This window comes from Sinohyriopsis cumingii, chromosome 2 (assembly GCF_028554795.1).
Source record: "Sinohyriopsis cumingii isolate HCF-2022 chromosome 2, ASM2855479v2, whole genome shotgun sequence".
Taxonomy (NCBI): Eukaryota; Metazoa; Mollusca; class Bivalvia; order Unionida; family Unionidae; genus Sinohyriopsis; species Sinohyriopsis cumingii.
The window spans coordinates 5,904,038-5,921,345 of record NC_142962.1 but is presented as its reverse complement, the minus strand read 5'-3'; the positions used below and the strand labels follow the sequence as shown (position 1 = coordinate 5,921,345).

At 33.5% G+C, this 17,308-nt stretch overlaps 1 protein-coding gene across 5 annotated transcripts in view; it reads left to right on the top strand.

The window, feature by feature from the left end:
* LOC149804282 (interferon-induced protein 44-like) overlaps positions 1-17,308 on the top strand; it is a 74,872-nt gene that overhangs the window by 19,647 nt on the left and 37,917 nt on the right. The window lies entirely within an intron of this gene.

Here is a 17,308-nt window from a genome sequence, read left to right as displayed (position 1 = left end):
AAATTGATAATGCGTGTCATATTCATGATGTTGCGTATAAAAGCAATGATTTACAAAAGAGACATATTGCAGATGTGGAATTAATTCATGCATTTAATTCCATAAAAGATTTTTCTTTTAAAGAGAAATTAGCTAGATTGACAATAAAATCTGCAATGAACGGTAAACTACTATTTGGAGCCGGTAATTAATCAACCATTTATTAAAATAATGGAATCTATTTATTATAGCCCACGTGGATATTGGAGAGGTAGACCAGCGATTAGTAACCTCGCTGATGCAGCAAATGTTACACGTTCTGCTGCTGCCAAACGATTAGCACGACAGGCAATATGGCAGATTAACTACCACCACCTAAACGAATTCAGCAAGCACATTTTTATGTCAGCACTCCTAATGAAGTTCATCAGTCTAATATTTTATTTTTACCACACGATACTATCATAGTTGGAAGACGTCAATTGACATACAAATATGCGTTGACTGTCGTTGACGTTGCAAATAGGTATAAAGAAGCAGAACCATTATTTACTAAAACAGCTGCTTTAGTTTTATTTGCTTTTGAGCGAATTTATCAACGAGAACTTTTGCGACGGCCACAACTATTACAAGTTGATCCTGGCAAAGAATTTCTTGATGCAGTATCATCTATGATGAAAAAACATAATGTCGAAATCAGACGAGGACATACCGCAGTTCATCGTGATGAGGCAATTGTTGAACAATTTAATTGAACATTTGTTGAGCAGTTATCTGGATATCAGTATGCGAAGGAAATAATTCAGAAAGATATAAGATCTCGCGAATGGGTTGAAAGATTACCAAGTGTGATAGCTGCATTAAATAATGAAATTACTAGAATAACTTATATGAAAACTATTAATGCAATTACAAAAAAAACGACATGACTTTTGAAAACAACCATTATTAGGTAATGTTACTGTCAGGTATTTATATGAACCTATAAAAAATGAGCGACTGATCCTATTTGGAGTGTAACGACACATACAATCTCTAGCGTGGTAAGATCTACTGGTAGAACTGAAATATACAGATTAGATTCAACTGCTCCTCAACGTGGATTTGTACGTGAACAATTACAAGTAATTCCCGAAGACACACAGTTACCACCGCGATCACTTTTGTAAACTAGCACCTCGATGTCGGTTACATTCAAGACAGGTCAGCATTACATTTTCGCGTGTATGACCAAACTTACTATTAATTCTGTCTACGGTAAATTGTCTTGGATCATTAAGAATATTGCTGCACAACATTACTGTATTACAGCTCGCACAATGATTATTTTGCTGTTGTTTCAGCATCATTATAAATTCAGCATCACGGTCAAAGTCGCGTTTAAATTTTTGTCAAACTGTTTATAGTTAATTAATCAGTTTCTTACTATATCATCGTCAGTAACATAGCCAGTGGTTCCTGTAAAGTCTATAACAAATCCCTGCAATTGAGATAGTTTTAGAACTTTAGACACTGCGAGATAAACTAAATTCGACCATTCGATACGATCATCAACGATCCAAACTCGCGTATCGGGAATAGTTAACCCCTGATGAATGGATTGTCATTGCGTATCATAGCGTCCATGGAGTTTATTCCAATTTTAGCGCATCTTCAACAACACTGACATCACTAAAACAATATCATTTAGCACAATATTTTGTTTTTATGACGATCCTGGTATATCATCTCGATATTCTTCCGTCGGGTATCAACTGGTCGATAAGATAATGGTACGGGTAGATTTGAAAACTTTCCTTTATGTAAAATAAATAATTGTTGTTGAAGTGTATCACGAACGATCTTTCTAGTTGCCACTATCAAAACATTTGGTCTCCACAAATTCCAAAAGTTATTCATAAGATTTTCTAAAATTATATCCCGCATTAACTTCACAGTGAATTTTATTCGGTTGTAGCTGATTAATTTCTTAAACTCTCTTAATTCTAGTTCAAGTGCTCTGTGATCATCAGTTATTTCTTCATAATAATCAACAAAATTCTTTAACCATTTATGTGGAGACAATCCAACAAAAGGTGGTGGATGACCATGATTGCTACACATTATTACAGCAGTATTTTTTGTCAATAATCAATCAAGAAATATCTTTAATGTTTCTAACGACACTGTACATATTTCATCCCAAACGATAATCTTTAGAATGTATTTTTCACCCATTCGATAAAGAGTCCATTTATCTCTCTTCCATCGAAAGACTCTATGATAAGTGCATGATTTAATATTTCTTTCTCTCAGTTCCCTTGCGAGTCTGTGTGTAGGGGTTAAAACGATCATATCAAAATTCCGAAATAGTAAAATATCACGAATTGTTTTACCAGAACTACCTGATCCATTGGAATAAATTGTTTTTTATCTAGCTACGGGATCATACACTGACGGTGCAGATGATAGTTTTAATGTTTGATATTTTCTGTAAATACCTTCAATTTCATTGTCGGCGGATTCAGAATAATTAAGTATATTGTCTTGTTTTATTATCCATTCGCCCATGATGCATCGTAAAACAATTAATGAGTATTTATTCAGCATCATTGTTATATATTAGCGCAAAATTCTTCATTTCTTCATGGAGATATTCTGTGCGATCAATAACGCCATTAGGTCGTACAAACTGATCATAATTTCCATCATCTGAACTTTGAAACAGCCACACGGATACTGGATCGTTTTTACTTCTTTCGTTAATAAAATCGAATATATCTCCTTGGTAAAATTTAACTGTTCGATTTCTTGGAAATAATGTTTCTGCATTAGTCCACGCATGCGCATTTGATCTATAATTTCGATCGAATCTCCTTTTGATTTATTTTTTGATTCGTACAAAATCTGTACGGTTATCGTTTTCACTTTTATTGGGAATTTTAGGTTTTTTCCTAGCTCAGTGACATTTTCGACAGACGCTCCGGTATCCTTAACTATTTCTCCCCACTCCTTTATTATCTTACGTCTTTTATCCGTTAGACCGTTTCCATGAGTCGAAACGGTAACATGTTTCTTTACTCGTTCGGCTACACAGTTCAGTCTTGAATTCTTCATTGAGTTTAGATTATTAACGCTGGGTTTATCATTTATCGGATAAATTCCATAACTAACTGCTGTAGCAGGATACGCTCTTTCATAATATGGTTTGTCAATACCTGTCAGCATTCCAGGTTTGGAAATTTTACTCAGTATGGCAATTGTTTTCATTATGAAGGACAGGATCATATTTGTCACGGATACTCCAAGTGTCTATTTCTGCTAATACAACAAATTTTACTTTAAAAATATATTTTCGATCGTCGAGATAATTAACTATCGTTGTCGCTCGTTTGTCGTTCATTGTAGCATCGACACCATTGGTGATTTTGAATGTTGACCACACCTGAGATGCGCCATCTTTGCTAAATTCCTTCTTTGCGTCGTGACTTTTATTAATCAAAGTTTTATTCTTCGGATCAACTAGAGCTTTTATTGGTAAGTAAGCGGGTATTCTGTCAAGATTAAATTTATCTTTAGAAGGCGTAATCGTAGATAATCTCTCGAATTCATCCATTTATAATTAAGAAGATTATATATATATATATATATATATATATATATATATATATATATATATATATATATATATATATATATATATATATATATATATATATATATATATATATATATATATATATATATAATGATCCAAACAGAGGACAAATGCAAGTGCCTAATGATAGGTTCTACGACTCCTTGTAACAGAACCTGCATAAACGAATTATGTGGAGATCATTTGGAAAGCGCTCGTAATGGAAGTCTAGGACCGAAACCGTTTTTGAAATGCGGTGATGGAGTGAGAGGGGAAACGCGGTTATGTTTGCAATGTTGTGGTAAAAAATACAGAGAACTGAAAAGATACTATGATAAAAAATAATGACAGTGACAAGGTTAAAAAAAGTGTAGAAGATTATCTGACAAGATTTTCAAAGTAATGATTAAGACAAATAAACAATTAAATAATGATATTATATATATGGAGCAAAAATACTTTTTACTACAAATCCTATTATAACGAATTACGAATCATCTCGTGTTGGTGTAATCCGACACTGCTGACTAAAAAAAAACAGTCGGAAGTGCTACTAATACTGGTTATCTCAAATTTTATGTTGGGGAAAGAAACATTATTTCTGTCTTAGGTTAATATTTGAATGTTATTACGGAGTAGTCGAAGACGGTCTTGTGATCGATCACATCAACGGCAAAAACTTGATAATTCTTTGCGTAATTTGCGAGTTATCACGCAGAATCACAATTCTGCTTGTGGTGGTACTGGCAACCATTGAAAAATTGCAAAATCAGTTCTATCTACAAATGTATATACTGGCGAAGAAATAATATTTCAGTCGATAAATTCAGCATCCAAGTATTTCGATATTCACTCAAATTCAATACAATGTGTCGCAAAAAACATAACCAAATCGGCGTTTTTAATAAAATATAAACAAAACATAATCTTGCATTATTGTTAAGAGAGATACCTCTCAAGCTAAGTTATCTCTGGTAGAGTTAATTAAGTAGTTTTCTCGATTATATTTACCATTTGTTTCATTTTTTTTTTTCAATTTTCAGTAACTTTTTATATTTCACTACTATCGTCACTGGGGAAACTACCTGAATATATATATATATATACCGGTAGTTTCCCCAGCGACAAAATATGCAAGATAGAATAATTGTTCTTTTTTTCTCCTGATAAACTAATCCAATTTCAGTATTATTGAAGGGAGATAACTCTCCTCTCCTTGACAGAGTAATTTAGCGGTTACATCCCTTTCTTGATGTCAACGACCTAAAGGAAGGAGAGATAACTTTGTGGTATATATTTGTCCGTAGATCGTAATTCATGTTGTCATGGTAATTAATTAACCATCTATGTCCTAATTAATATCAGTGAAGTACCATAACTGTATAATAGTTCAAATTAATAGAAGGATACTATTATGGTTTCTAACTTATTTTTCGATCTGTAAACAATCAATAATTTAGCTATCTGCTTAACAGTTAGCGCACGTTGTTTAAGAAAATATTTCACTTACCTCCTGTCCAATTCAAAATGCAAATTTCCAGACTGACTGAGAGAGAGCATTTACTTTCTTTTATAGTCAAACATTTTTGGGAAAACCCTGTAATTCTGGAATGTTCCAGATTGACTTAATCATACGATTCTCTAGAATGTTCTAGATTGATGGGTTTTCCCAGAATGGTTTTCCAGAATGACTGAATCAAATGATTCTCTAGAATTTTCTAGGTTGATGGTTTTTCCCCGAATATTTGACTATAAAAGCAAGCCAGAATTATTCTATCCCCAGTCGGACTGGAGGTGAATTCGAGAGAACAGGTAAGTAAAACATTTATTTAGTAGTCTAGATGTTGTGTTTGCGCTATATTACATAATTGTACAGTATCGTCTTGGTTGATTTATATATATTTTATAATATATATAATAGAGTGAATTACGAAAATATTAACGTTATTATTTTTGCAATAAAGAAATTAGAAAAGGACGTCATAAATATTCAACTTGATCCAGAGAAAATTAGGTTCTCATTTTAAATCATTACAAAATCATTAATTTGAAGATAAATATACACTACCTGCTGAATATAGGTTTATGAAAATTATACAACAGGCTATGTTCCAATCTTTGGCTACTGTGAAAGAAACGGAAGTTAAAAAATTCGTGATCCTCTCAAGCGTGATAGAAACTTTCTATCACAATTAGCTCACCAACACGAAGCGAAGAAAATTATTGACACGCGCGTGAGACGGTTATGAAAGATTATGTCAGATCGTGAAAGCGAAGATAGTAAGAAGAATTTTGAAACTGAAAGTCAATACAGTGACAACCTCACTGATGAAAATGAAAGTTACGGCAATGTCGTGGTTAATTATCCTCTGACTTTTATTCTACCCGAGAATCATTAAAAAATATTCTGTTATCATATTTTTTGTAATTTTGTAATATTTTTTTAGAATATTCCAATCAATTTAATAAAATGCTTTTTTATTATTCAGAATTAGACAATATTTTTTAAGTTGATCAAATTTAATCCAGGAATGTACATAATTCATGATCGGATCTCTATCACACATGATCACAGAACTATGTTCTCACCGAAGTTCATCTAATTGTTCCTGCGTCAACAAAACGTCTTCGTTGCCGAGTCCATTAATGACGATATCAGCACTAAATTGTTTTATGTTGACTGGAGACTGTCATTATTGTTCTGATGGCTTTTTAAAGTACATCCTCCTTGTCATGTATGAAAACCCTCACATGTTGGTACATTATATAATATACCTCTTGATTAATTAAAACACTCTACAAAAATATCTCATTAAGATTTGACATACAGATTTATGTTCAAATTTGTATTTCTTATATCAGTTAAGTGTCCAGATTGGTCAGTAAGTTTGAAATCTATTGTTGATAATAACGGATTATGACATCGTAAATATCCAGGATTAATATGTTCTTGTACAATCAAATATCCAGGAGGTACTTGCGGAGTAAATGTATACAGAATATATCCATATATCCTTGTTGAGCCTGATTTGATTCTTCAGGATCTATTTGGTAGCTGCCATCAATTACATCACATACAATATTGAATGCAATCGTTGAAGTTATATTAACGATTCCTGTTGATATATGACGACCTCCACCATACGGATTATTAATGTGTATTTGAAGAGATGCCGGTGGCGATATTTTTCTCCATGATTCGAGTATTTTAGGAATGTTTTCGTTGATAATTTATTTTAGTCCCTCCTTTTGGTACTATAAACGTAAAATCACATGGTCCTTCATATTCTTTTTCTGTTATTGTTTAATAATTGAGAAATGGTTTTCTAGAGCTGGTGAAAGAAATAGCATGTTTAAATACTTCCTTATTGAAAGTTTCATTCACATAATTATAATCTGATTCCAATTGATTTAGATTTTGGATTATTTCAATGATTTGTTGTTTTATATCATCATTATAATGTTGTGATAACGACAAAAACAGATTTTGTATTTGGTCGATTAATTGTTTGACTTCAGAATTAATGGGGTCGGAATACATTTTTTAAACGTCCAAGTATCTTATTTCGCCACTAAAAGTATTAAGTTGATACACACCACCGGCTCCATCCCACGGATACCTATTTCGATATTCTGGAAATTTTATATGTATTTTTTTTTCTGTATTAAAATCATCTAACTTTGGTTCTGGTGGTCCATGGTATTCTGGTGGAATTTCTGGCCAACCTAAAACAGATCTAATTGATGATTGATAAATATCTACAACGTAATCTGGACAATTTATTTCAATTGCAGATGGCAATGTTGGTTCGTGAACTGAAATAGCTATTTTGCTACTCTTTATATTACTGATTTTATTTTACGCTGAAATTCATCATTGATTTGTTCGATTTGATATATTCCTGTAAGAATAGAAACAACTTGCCAATCGGGAGTTCCATCATCTTTATTTTTATTTGCAAATGCAAGTGAATTATTCGCCTGTAATCCAACAAATGATTTTGATCTGATATTTGGCCAGCTGTAATATACTCGTAATTGCGCTAGTGCGATTCCTTTCACTGAAATTGCAGTTGGAAAAGATAACACTAAATTCTGGATTAGCTGAGCTTACCGATATCATTGTTTTTGACGGAGTCGTATTCGTTACGATTTGTTCTAGTACATGTAGTTCGCTTGGCGATGTCAGTGGAGTTGACATTGTTATTTAAATCCTGATTTTCTTAATCAATCACAGTCATTGCTTCTTTGTAGATTTTGATCATCTCCCTGAACTCAAAATCTGATATTTATTCATCAGTAAAGCTTGTTGATAATAAAGAGGATAATTTGGAGTATGCCAGCGTTGCTGTATGTAATTTTATTATATAATTATGCAATTTTGCATTTGTGCACGTACATATTGTTTTTGCAACGATATTAAGAATACCGGCAATCGTTCTTGCAGTTGAAACACAAATTGTTACAACTGGTGCCATCATTGTTATTGTTGATAACAATACGCCGGTTCCAGAAATAACAGCAGACGCTGAATAAACAATTACATCTACAATAACTACATGTCTACGATATTTTTTTATTATTAGTACATTCTCGTCAACGATATTTTTTAATTTTGTTTGCCATTCACGTGCTGGATTATATCTATATTGTTGCGCTGCAAAATCACGTTGAATACTCATTATATTTTAATTAGATGGGAACTTAGCTACTAATTTAAGACACCAATAATAAATCGAGCGGAGTTTTTTTCTTCAGGTTCCACAATAAATGTCAACTCGTCGTTTTGATCTAAGATCACTAACATGGATCCATCTGACGAATACCGCCGTGAAATCGTGGTAGATATTATAAATGTTACAACACAGAGTACTGAGAGCTTGTATATACCAGTAACCTCAGCGCGATGTTTAATGGTTTTACTGAGTGGTGACCATAATGCTTGGTCAGACGATACTGTATATACCATGTTGTTAGTTTGCTTGTGGGGAATTCTAATCAGATTAATTTTTATAACGATATCAGGAATTCCACTTATAACATACTCTAGTCTTTTTCTAATATTTTCAATATCTGATATGGCTGTTTTAATATCGACACGTTTTGTGTTTATATCAGAGAGTTTTACGTCAACAGCCAACGGAGTGCCAAAGAAATTATCTGCGATTTCATCAATTGTTTGAAAGTTTCTACGAAGTTTTGTAAACGCGCTTACGTGAGAATCATACTCAGCTGGTAGCGTGGACAATTTAGTATATACTGTATGTAAATAATTTTTTTTGTTGCAGCATCCTCATCAGATATTGGATTTCTGAAAACAACTATCTGATTTCCATTCATGCTGAGTTCACCTGAAATTGTATCACCGGTAGATCGTAAACGATTAGCAACACTTTTTGTAATTTTATTTCTAATAGTTGCGATTGATATAATTGAGGCTCTGATTTTACCGTCGTTGGTAAATATTGGAATGTTATCCTCAGTAACACCGAGACTCTACGAACTATATCATTCCATTTGATATTATTCTTCTTTAAAACACCGTTTTTATCCTGAAAAATAACTTCTTCTCATTCAAGTACAGAGAGGTTCATAATATCGGCAAGTTCATCTTTAGTTGTGTGATTTGACAAATCAATATCATCTTTTGTTTTCTTGCCCTTAGTGATACCACTGAGAGAAGATCTTCCGTAAAGATCAACCATTATATTTTAAGGTCCGTTTAAAACGACGCGGTTACTTGTATAATCATGCACGACTTTATGAGGTGGTAATGTTGATTTTGATTGGGCACATTAATTACTTCACGACCACACATTGGCGGATCAGTAAATGTTTGTGTTGGTAATGATGAATACCAAATTCGAATGTTTCTGACGTATTTTAAAAATTATATTGGTGGAGGAAGCCCGTATTAATCAAACTAAATAGAACCACGTGGATCAAATGCGTATGCAATTCAATGAGTGCCAGGCCCTGAATTATCATCAAGATTTATGATTCCTGTTTCATAATTGTTAGGTTGTTTTGGTAATTGGTCACGCAGAAAAATACATCTTAATTTTTTTTTATATTTAATTTCTTAGCAGAATCAAGTAAACCACAATTTCACATTGGCAGAATTAGGAAAGTGTTCCTGGAAGTCTCAGTCCTTTTTCGTACCGATAAGGGGTTCCTGGTAATCTCAGTCCCCTTCCCTTTTTTATATCCTTTTCCTGTTATTTTATCAACAAGCATACTACCAACCTTTCCGGCAGTACTGCTTAAAACACCGAGTGCAGTTGTTTTTGCAATGACTGTGGCTGCAGCGGCTATTAAACCTGGTATAGCTGGAAGAAGTGGAAATATACCGCCTGTTTTAATTGAGTCCTTAAGAGCGCTCTGATAAAGATGAAGTTGAATTCCGGTTTTTGATTCTAAGGCCTTATTAAAATGTTCAAGTTGAGTCTTGGTTAACGATAATTTGCTTGGACCATCACTACAAATTTTATCTTTTCTTAGTGATATTTTTATTCCGCATTTACTTGCAAGTTTTGATTGTAATTTTTTCACCTGATCGGAAGTCAGAGTTACATTAAGGTGACTATACGACGTTTTTATAATATGATAAGTGATTTAATAACATGTTTTCTACTGAATCGTCAACAACTCGCATTCTTCCACCGGCACCTTCAAGTAACATTGATTTATATGAAACAATAACTGCAATTGCTCTGTAGTTACCACTAGCGGGTAATACGTTTACTCGAGCTCGAAAGTGAATATCAACAACAGATTGTCAAGATAAATCAAGATGTTCCAACGAAACGTAATAGATCGGATACAATGTTATAAAATCTAGTTGTGATATTTGTAAACCAGTATCTATATTTTGATCACGTCCCATAAATGTCATTAACCGATGATATGCCCGCGCAACATAATTTTCATCAACATGTAATAATATATCTTCAGATGGTTCTTGATGTCCGTTTATTCTTAAGGAAACTTCAGAGACGCCAAGTTTGTCAAATATCATATGACTACGTGTTTGTGAATTTACTCATGCAGTATCTTGGAAAAATACAAATGTATGTCGTGGTGCAGAAACACGTTGCTCTGATGCTATGTGCCATGTAAATACACCATTAACAGCACTTTGAACACCATCTGTAGTTACTGTCAACCATGACGACAATGATTTACCACCTGAATCCATAAAAGAAAGTAATTTTTGTTCATCGGCGATTGATGGAGCCATTACTGTCATCCACAACGAAAATTTTGTCAGTATTACTTTACCAGCATCACCAACAGGGCGCCAGAGTGCATCATCGTCAGTAGCCTTCCTTACAAGTACAACTGTATGTTTAGCTCCGAAAATAACCTTTCTAACATTTCTGCAAAAACCCCAAAACGTGACAATAGAATTTCGCATGAAAATCGTCTACAACCATCTTTCAACATTGATCATCGTGTTGTAAATCCTAAGTTGAATTCTGGAGTAGCACAATGAACCACCGGCCACACATCAGCATCATTGTTGTCGGCAAAGTTTCTTGGTCGTCTTATATTAAACTGTCTGTAATCAGGGTGGTCAGAAGTATCTTTGGTAAACATCATTTACGGACCGGCTGATCTTGTACAATCATCTGAATATCTTGCCAGACCTATTATCGTCGTGGCAACGTCAACGTCCTTTTGAATTGATTCAATATTTCTTCCGTTGATAATATACGTAGTAATGACAATCAACGCCATGATGCCATTATTAACGAAGCTAACCCTAACATCAGCTGCATATTCAGTATCATCTGTTTATATAATTTCACCTTCTACTTCAATGAATGTTTCAGCGGTTAAGAAATATCCGCTTGTATCTTGAACTTGTAATTCAATTCTTCCACGCTGAATTGGTTGTCTTGCGTCGTAAGAATAAAATCAATAGTCACGTACAGATTCATTTTTGAGAACTGGTGCGTCTATATCGAACGCCGGATCGGACACACGTCTAACTCGAAGACCACTTCATGCTATTAAATTTTGCCGTTATATTACTTTCTGCCTCACCAGCCAACTCTGATAGTTTTTGATTTGCGGCTTGATTTATTATTTTACTGACATTTACAGGCATAACTTCAGTGCTAGGTAATTTTACTGGTTGTGTTTTTTTTGTGGTACTAATCGAGCTAGTCTATCATTGATTGTCGAGAACGCTTTACCGGCAAGATTACCAATAGCATTCATACCTTTATCACGAACAGCCTCAAAAACCTTTATTTTTAATTGTTTTACAATCGGTATTACTTTTGGAGCCATCCATTTAAATAATCCCATAACAGTATCACCAAGTCTATCTCCGTAAATCGCTTTGTAAGTTGGTAATCGTGAGTTTACTACTCTGACATGCTGATTAATTAAATGTTATTTTAGTCGCTGTGATAATCATAAACAATTTCATCGATGAGAAAACGATAAACATTGATATCCATAATACCGCCAGTAAACAACTTTCGACAAATATCGGAGATTTCATTAATGATTTCTGGAGAATTATTTCCTGCACATTTTCCTCCAATCACAACTTCTTTTCTATCCACGTCAGAAACAACACTGTTACGACAAGCAATAAGACCGCTTCATTGAGTAGAAAAACCACTTCTTGTAGCACCGGGAGGATCTTCTGAATCATATAATTCTTCTTCATTGGGTTTTTCAGCAGTTAGTAGTGGTTCAACTGCATCTTTTTCTTTCAGTCTCCTTACTTCACGCTTAAAATCAATAAAACGCGAGTCGTCATCTTTGACAGGCTTGTTAGCAAATATGGAATATACATCTTTAACCCAATCATTTTCACACTTTTCCAAGAATCAATATATCTGGGGTTTGCATATTTTTCTGTTTGAGGGTACCCTCATGCGGTAACTGTTACTAATTTATCGTATCTTGAATTACTAATATCATTAAAACCTTGAGTTGTAAATTTATGTTTGATATAAATTATTTTTGACTGTTTTTGTTTAGGTGATAGTGGTTTTTGTTAGGCCGAGGAATTTGTGACCCAGGAGATTGTGGTTGTTTTTGTTGTCGTTCTATTTGCTGCTGTGGTGGAGAAAGTTGATAGGAAGGTTCTTGCTGGGGAGGTTGCGTCGGGAAAGGTTTTTGATGATAAAATTGTTCCATTATCTTATAAAGTCTTTTTATTTCACTTTGAAAAATTTTATATTTTAGATCATCATATATTGCTTTTTGTTATAATATATGCGATATATCCACTTGATGAAATTATCAACGCTTACACTATCATGATCAAGTTTTAAATATTTAGACTTATTAAAAATACCCTCTCACATCATACGAGGTAAATCGTTTTGTTTAATATTTTCCAAGCTCTTCAACAACACCTTCTCTAAATTGTTAATCTATTCAATATTTTCTTTTTTTACTTTAGGTTTAGATGCAACATCTTTTTTTATTTCACTAATACCCTCAAGAATTTTTTCACCTACAGATGGAGGCTGAGCAGCAGCTATTTCAGTTGGAAGATCTCGTAAAATCTTTTTTGTTTGTTTAGTTCTTCTTGCTATCTTTATAGCATCTGCAGATGTCTGTTCTAACAATGGACGAAGACCTTCATTTGCTTCTGCAACTCGTTCAGTAACCATTGTAATAGGTTTGAATAATTTTTATGTACCTTCTGCATATTCGACTTCAGATTCTTTACGTTCTTGAAGTTTTTGTTTAAGAGAATAACGAACAGGCAAAAACTTTTTGATTGCTTCCAATCTTTCTCTAGCTAATCTAGCTGTATAAGATTCAGGACCAGGTGCCATTACTGATATATAATAATAATGATCTAATTATAGCAACAGAGAGGGCGCGACCTCATTGAGACGTCAGTTGGTTAAATGATAACATATATATTGTTAAAAATCACAAACGACAAAAATAAAATAACATAAAAAACCTATCCCCCAAGAGAGATTCTTGTAGAGAAACTCTCGGTAAGTTAGAGGCTTTGGTTTAGCGTTATTTACCTTATTTTTTTATTTTATTTTTATGAGGTTTTAGTTTTCAAGTTACATTTCAGCAAAAGGTCTGTTCACCCTGTCTGCTGCTCAGCCTTTTATAAAATTACTTACTCAAATTACTAAGTTCTAGTAAGTCTAGAATTTGTCATAATTGATCTAATTCACAATGTTATACTTTATAAACAGACCTACTAGCATTCGCACAGGTGTTCTCTAAGCACCGTTGATTAGCTAAGCTTTATATTTTGGAGTGGGGTGTGGGGAAGGGGTTTTAGGATAAACTTTGAATGTATCGTCTAAATAACGGTTTCATGAAATAGTCAAAATGACCTCTTCCTAGTTATATTAAATACGGTAAATAATATCACGAATAAATATGATTCATGTATATTATTAAATAGTTGATATGGAAGGACGTTCGTTACACTTTATACGTGTGCTTTAAGGCACACAGACTCACTCCGGATCACATTATTTTGATTTTGTTTGTAAAATACGCGCTTTTTTAAAACAAACAGGGTACAGTGAAAAAGCAATAAACCTCTTATTTAAGCCTTTAATAAAACAAACGTAAATTACAATGTAACTTGAGATGAAATCATTGCATATATTGACACTTCATATATCACATTGGAAAATGTGATATTAAGCTTCATCGTCTTTATTATTTCGACATCATAGACGATAAACAATTTATTTGAATTGTGATTCTTCTTTCATTTTCGACTTTGAAAAAAGTATTAAAAAAACGAATTGCAATCGTTACTACTTTGAGAAATGCTGTTCTCAATGTGGAAGAGATACGGTGGAAGCATTTGGAGAGGGGGTATTACCAACATGTTCAAACGTTGCACAGAAAACGACTAAACGCGGGGATGCCATTGTAAATATGCATTTTTAAAAATTGGGCTATTGTAAACTTTACACTGAAATAACTCGGTAAGAGCTAAAAAAAATAACTGATGTGTTAAATCTGATTAGATAATTCAAATGGTATAATGGAATGACCGACATACCCTCTGAAACTGATCAGGTGCATAGAGGTATAATTTATACAAAATGAACAATACATATGTTTGGTGGTAATAATATAAACCAGTAAACGAAATCGCAGCAGTTTAATCATAATTGATACTCCACAGGTACATACAATGATCGAAGTTACGGCCAAATTAACTGATACTGGCACTACTATGTGATCTAATACTATAGTCAGATTCCGATCAATATAAATTGTAAATTCGAAACCATACTCCATCCCAGCAAACGTTTGTGATTTAAAAATTATTTTTGTTAGCGGCGACACATTGACAGTTCTTTGCATCATAAAATTATCCCGTAAGTAGAATATAGATTTTTCTTACCCTTTTTTATCTATATCCTAGTTTCTTCATGGAATGCATTTTGAATAGAAGTTGCTTTATAATTTTAAAATTCATATTTAAGTACTATTTTGAAAGCTTTGTAAGCATTAAAACGCAACAAATTTAAACAGCTAGTAGAATTGTTTAATCCCATGTTAACACAAACACCAAGATCTTCAGACTTAGTTTTACTTCTCACACAGCAGGTTCATTGATCTCAAAGGACTTCGGATAAATTATTTACAATAAGGTAGAAAGCACCAACTGGACGGAAAGTATGATCTGTAATTTTTTTTTTTTGGGGGGGGGGATTGTTTTGTTTTGTATTCTGATTCAATCCCATCCCTTGTTGTTGATTAGCAATCCAAAATATTGTTCAAATTATCAAATTTGCAGGATCACATTAGGTCGTTTTAGTTGAAAAGAAATGCACTGCTTTTTTAAATAACGCACAATGCATAAGACAACAAATTCATGTTTAAGTCCTGGACTAAATTATTTGAATTTTAAGTAATGTATCCAGCGAAATGAGGCATCACAAGTTTTAAAAATTTAGATTACATTAGACAATATGATGTTTTTCTCCACCATATGTTAGATTTTGATGTCCTTGATGACAATAGATTTTTCTTTTAAGTGCCATTATATTTTTTTTCGATTTAGAACTAAACATTCATTATGCTTAGGCGATTGAAGCTCGGAATAAAGAGGTGATTGATTGAACGAAAGCCTGCAAGGGTTTCAGGCTTACAAGTTTTCGGCTTTTGTTTGTGAAATGTTGTTTTCAAAGACAAAGAGAGATGTTTTATTCACTCGTATTTTCGGCTGGTGATACAAAAATAGCACTCATTATCATGCCCAGTTATTTTATTATCTATTTGCTAAAGATGGGGTCCGTTTTTTCTGACCCTCCTCTACGCATCGAATTGCTGGTAATGGTAGACGTTTTAGACATTAAGAAATGTTGATTTGTATGAGAAATACACTCTGTTCTTGTGGTTAAATCATTATCAATCGCCCAGCTGGATGCGGTGAACATATCCGTGCAATACTTGATCGAGCTAACTACGATAGCTTTTATCACTTTTTCCGTCTCTTGAATACAGCTTATGGAATAAGCGTTGAACGGAGAGGGGGCTTGGTAAAGTTTTATACGTATTCAGAGATACAACCAGCTAGATGACCAAAATAAAAATGTTTTGAGGCATGCATAATGTACTGATGAAATTGTTTTAAGACAGTAAGAAACGATTGCAAAGACTACTACTCTCATGCGGAGGGTGGTGTAGGGCATGTAACAGTTGCCATGTTTGTCTTTCCGATTTTATATATCTGTTCATTCGTATGTTTACATTTATGAAACATTCGGTAAATTTCCACCAAACTTGCACTCGTTTCATTCAAGTGATATACACGTGACTTACTTTAGTTACAGTTTCTGTTTTGAATATTCTCCATGTTGCAATTGAAAGCGTGTATAACATTTGTTGTACAAAAATAGATGATTACAGACTATATGGCCCTTTCAGTAGTAAGGTATATGAAACGTCTGAACAATTTCCACAAGCTATCAGAAGAGTTTCATTGGATTAAGCTACTATTATGTTCTCTTCTACTATTTTGTTTGTAGAACATAGTGGTATATATAGATATCGCTGTCGACGTCGTCCTTGTTGTTCTTTAATGGATTTCATTTTAAATTGGGATTTAGTTTCGTGTTGATACAATCTCGAATATGCACGGGTGTTAGAAATCTGAATCGTAATAACTACTTTCTCCTCATTCTTTATATTTAATATGGGGATGTAACAATCGCCGTGTCCCTCATTTCTTTTGGTAAAATATTCTCTCTTACTAGAGCTTAACTTTAGAATTAATCAAGATTTTCAGTTCCTTTTGGTAAGTTAGTGAATTAAGCGGTGTTTCAATCTTTGTTTTAATTTGTCCTTTTGGGGGAACGATGCGAAAACTTGGTGTCGTTGTAATGTCCCTATCGATTCAAACTGGAACTTTAAACCAATAAATTATATGTTCGAATGAGAAGTACTACTCTATTGCACCAAATGCAGATTAGTGTAAGTTACTAATTACGTTCCAGTTGCAAAGTTAAGATTTTGCGTTTCGGTCCAAGTTTCGATAGTCACAAAACTTGATGATTGTCTGCATTTTAGGGACTTCTAACCTATCTAACAAATGAAGGTCACTGTGTTGGGCTTGTAAAGCTCCATCTGCAACATTCCGTTCGTGCTTCTTATGCGATGCATCGCTCATATACGACACTTAACATATACTCATTTGTTCATGTATTGTAAATGGCACACATAGCGGGTTTTAAATCC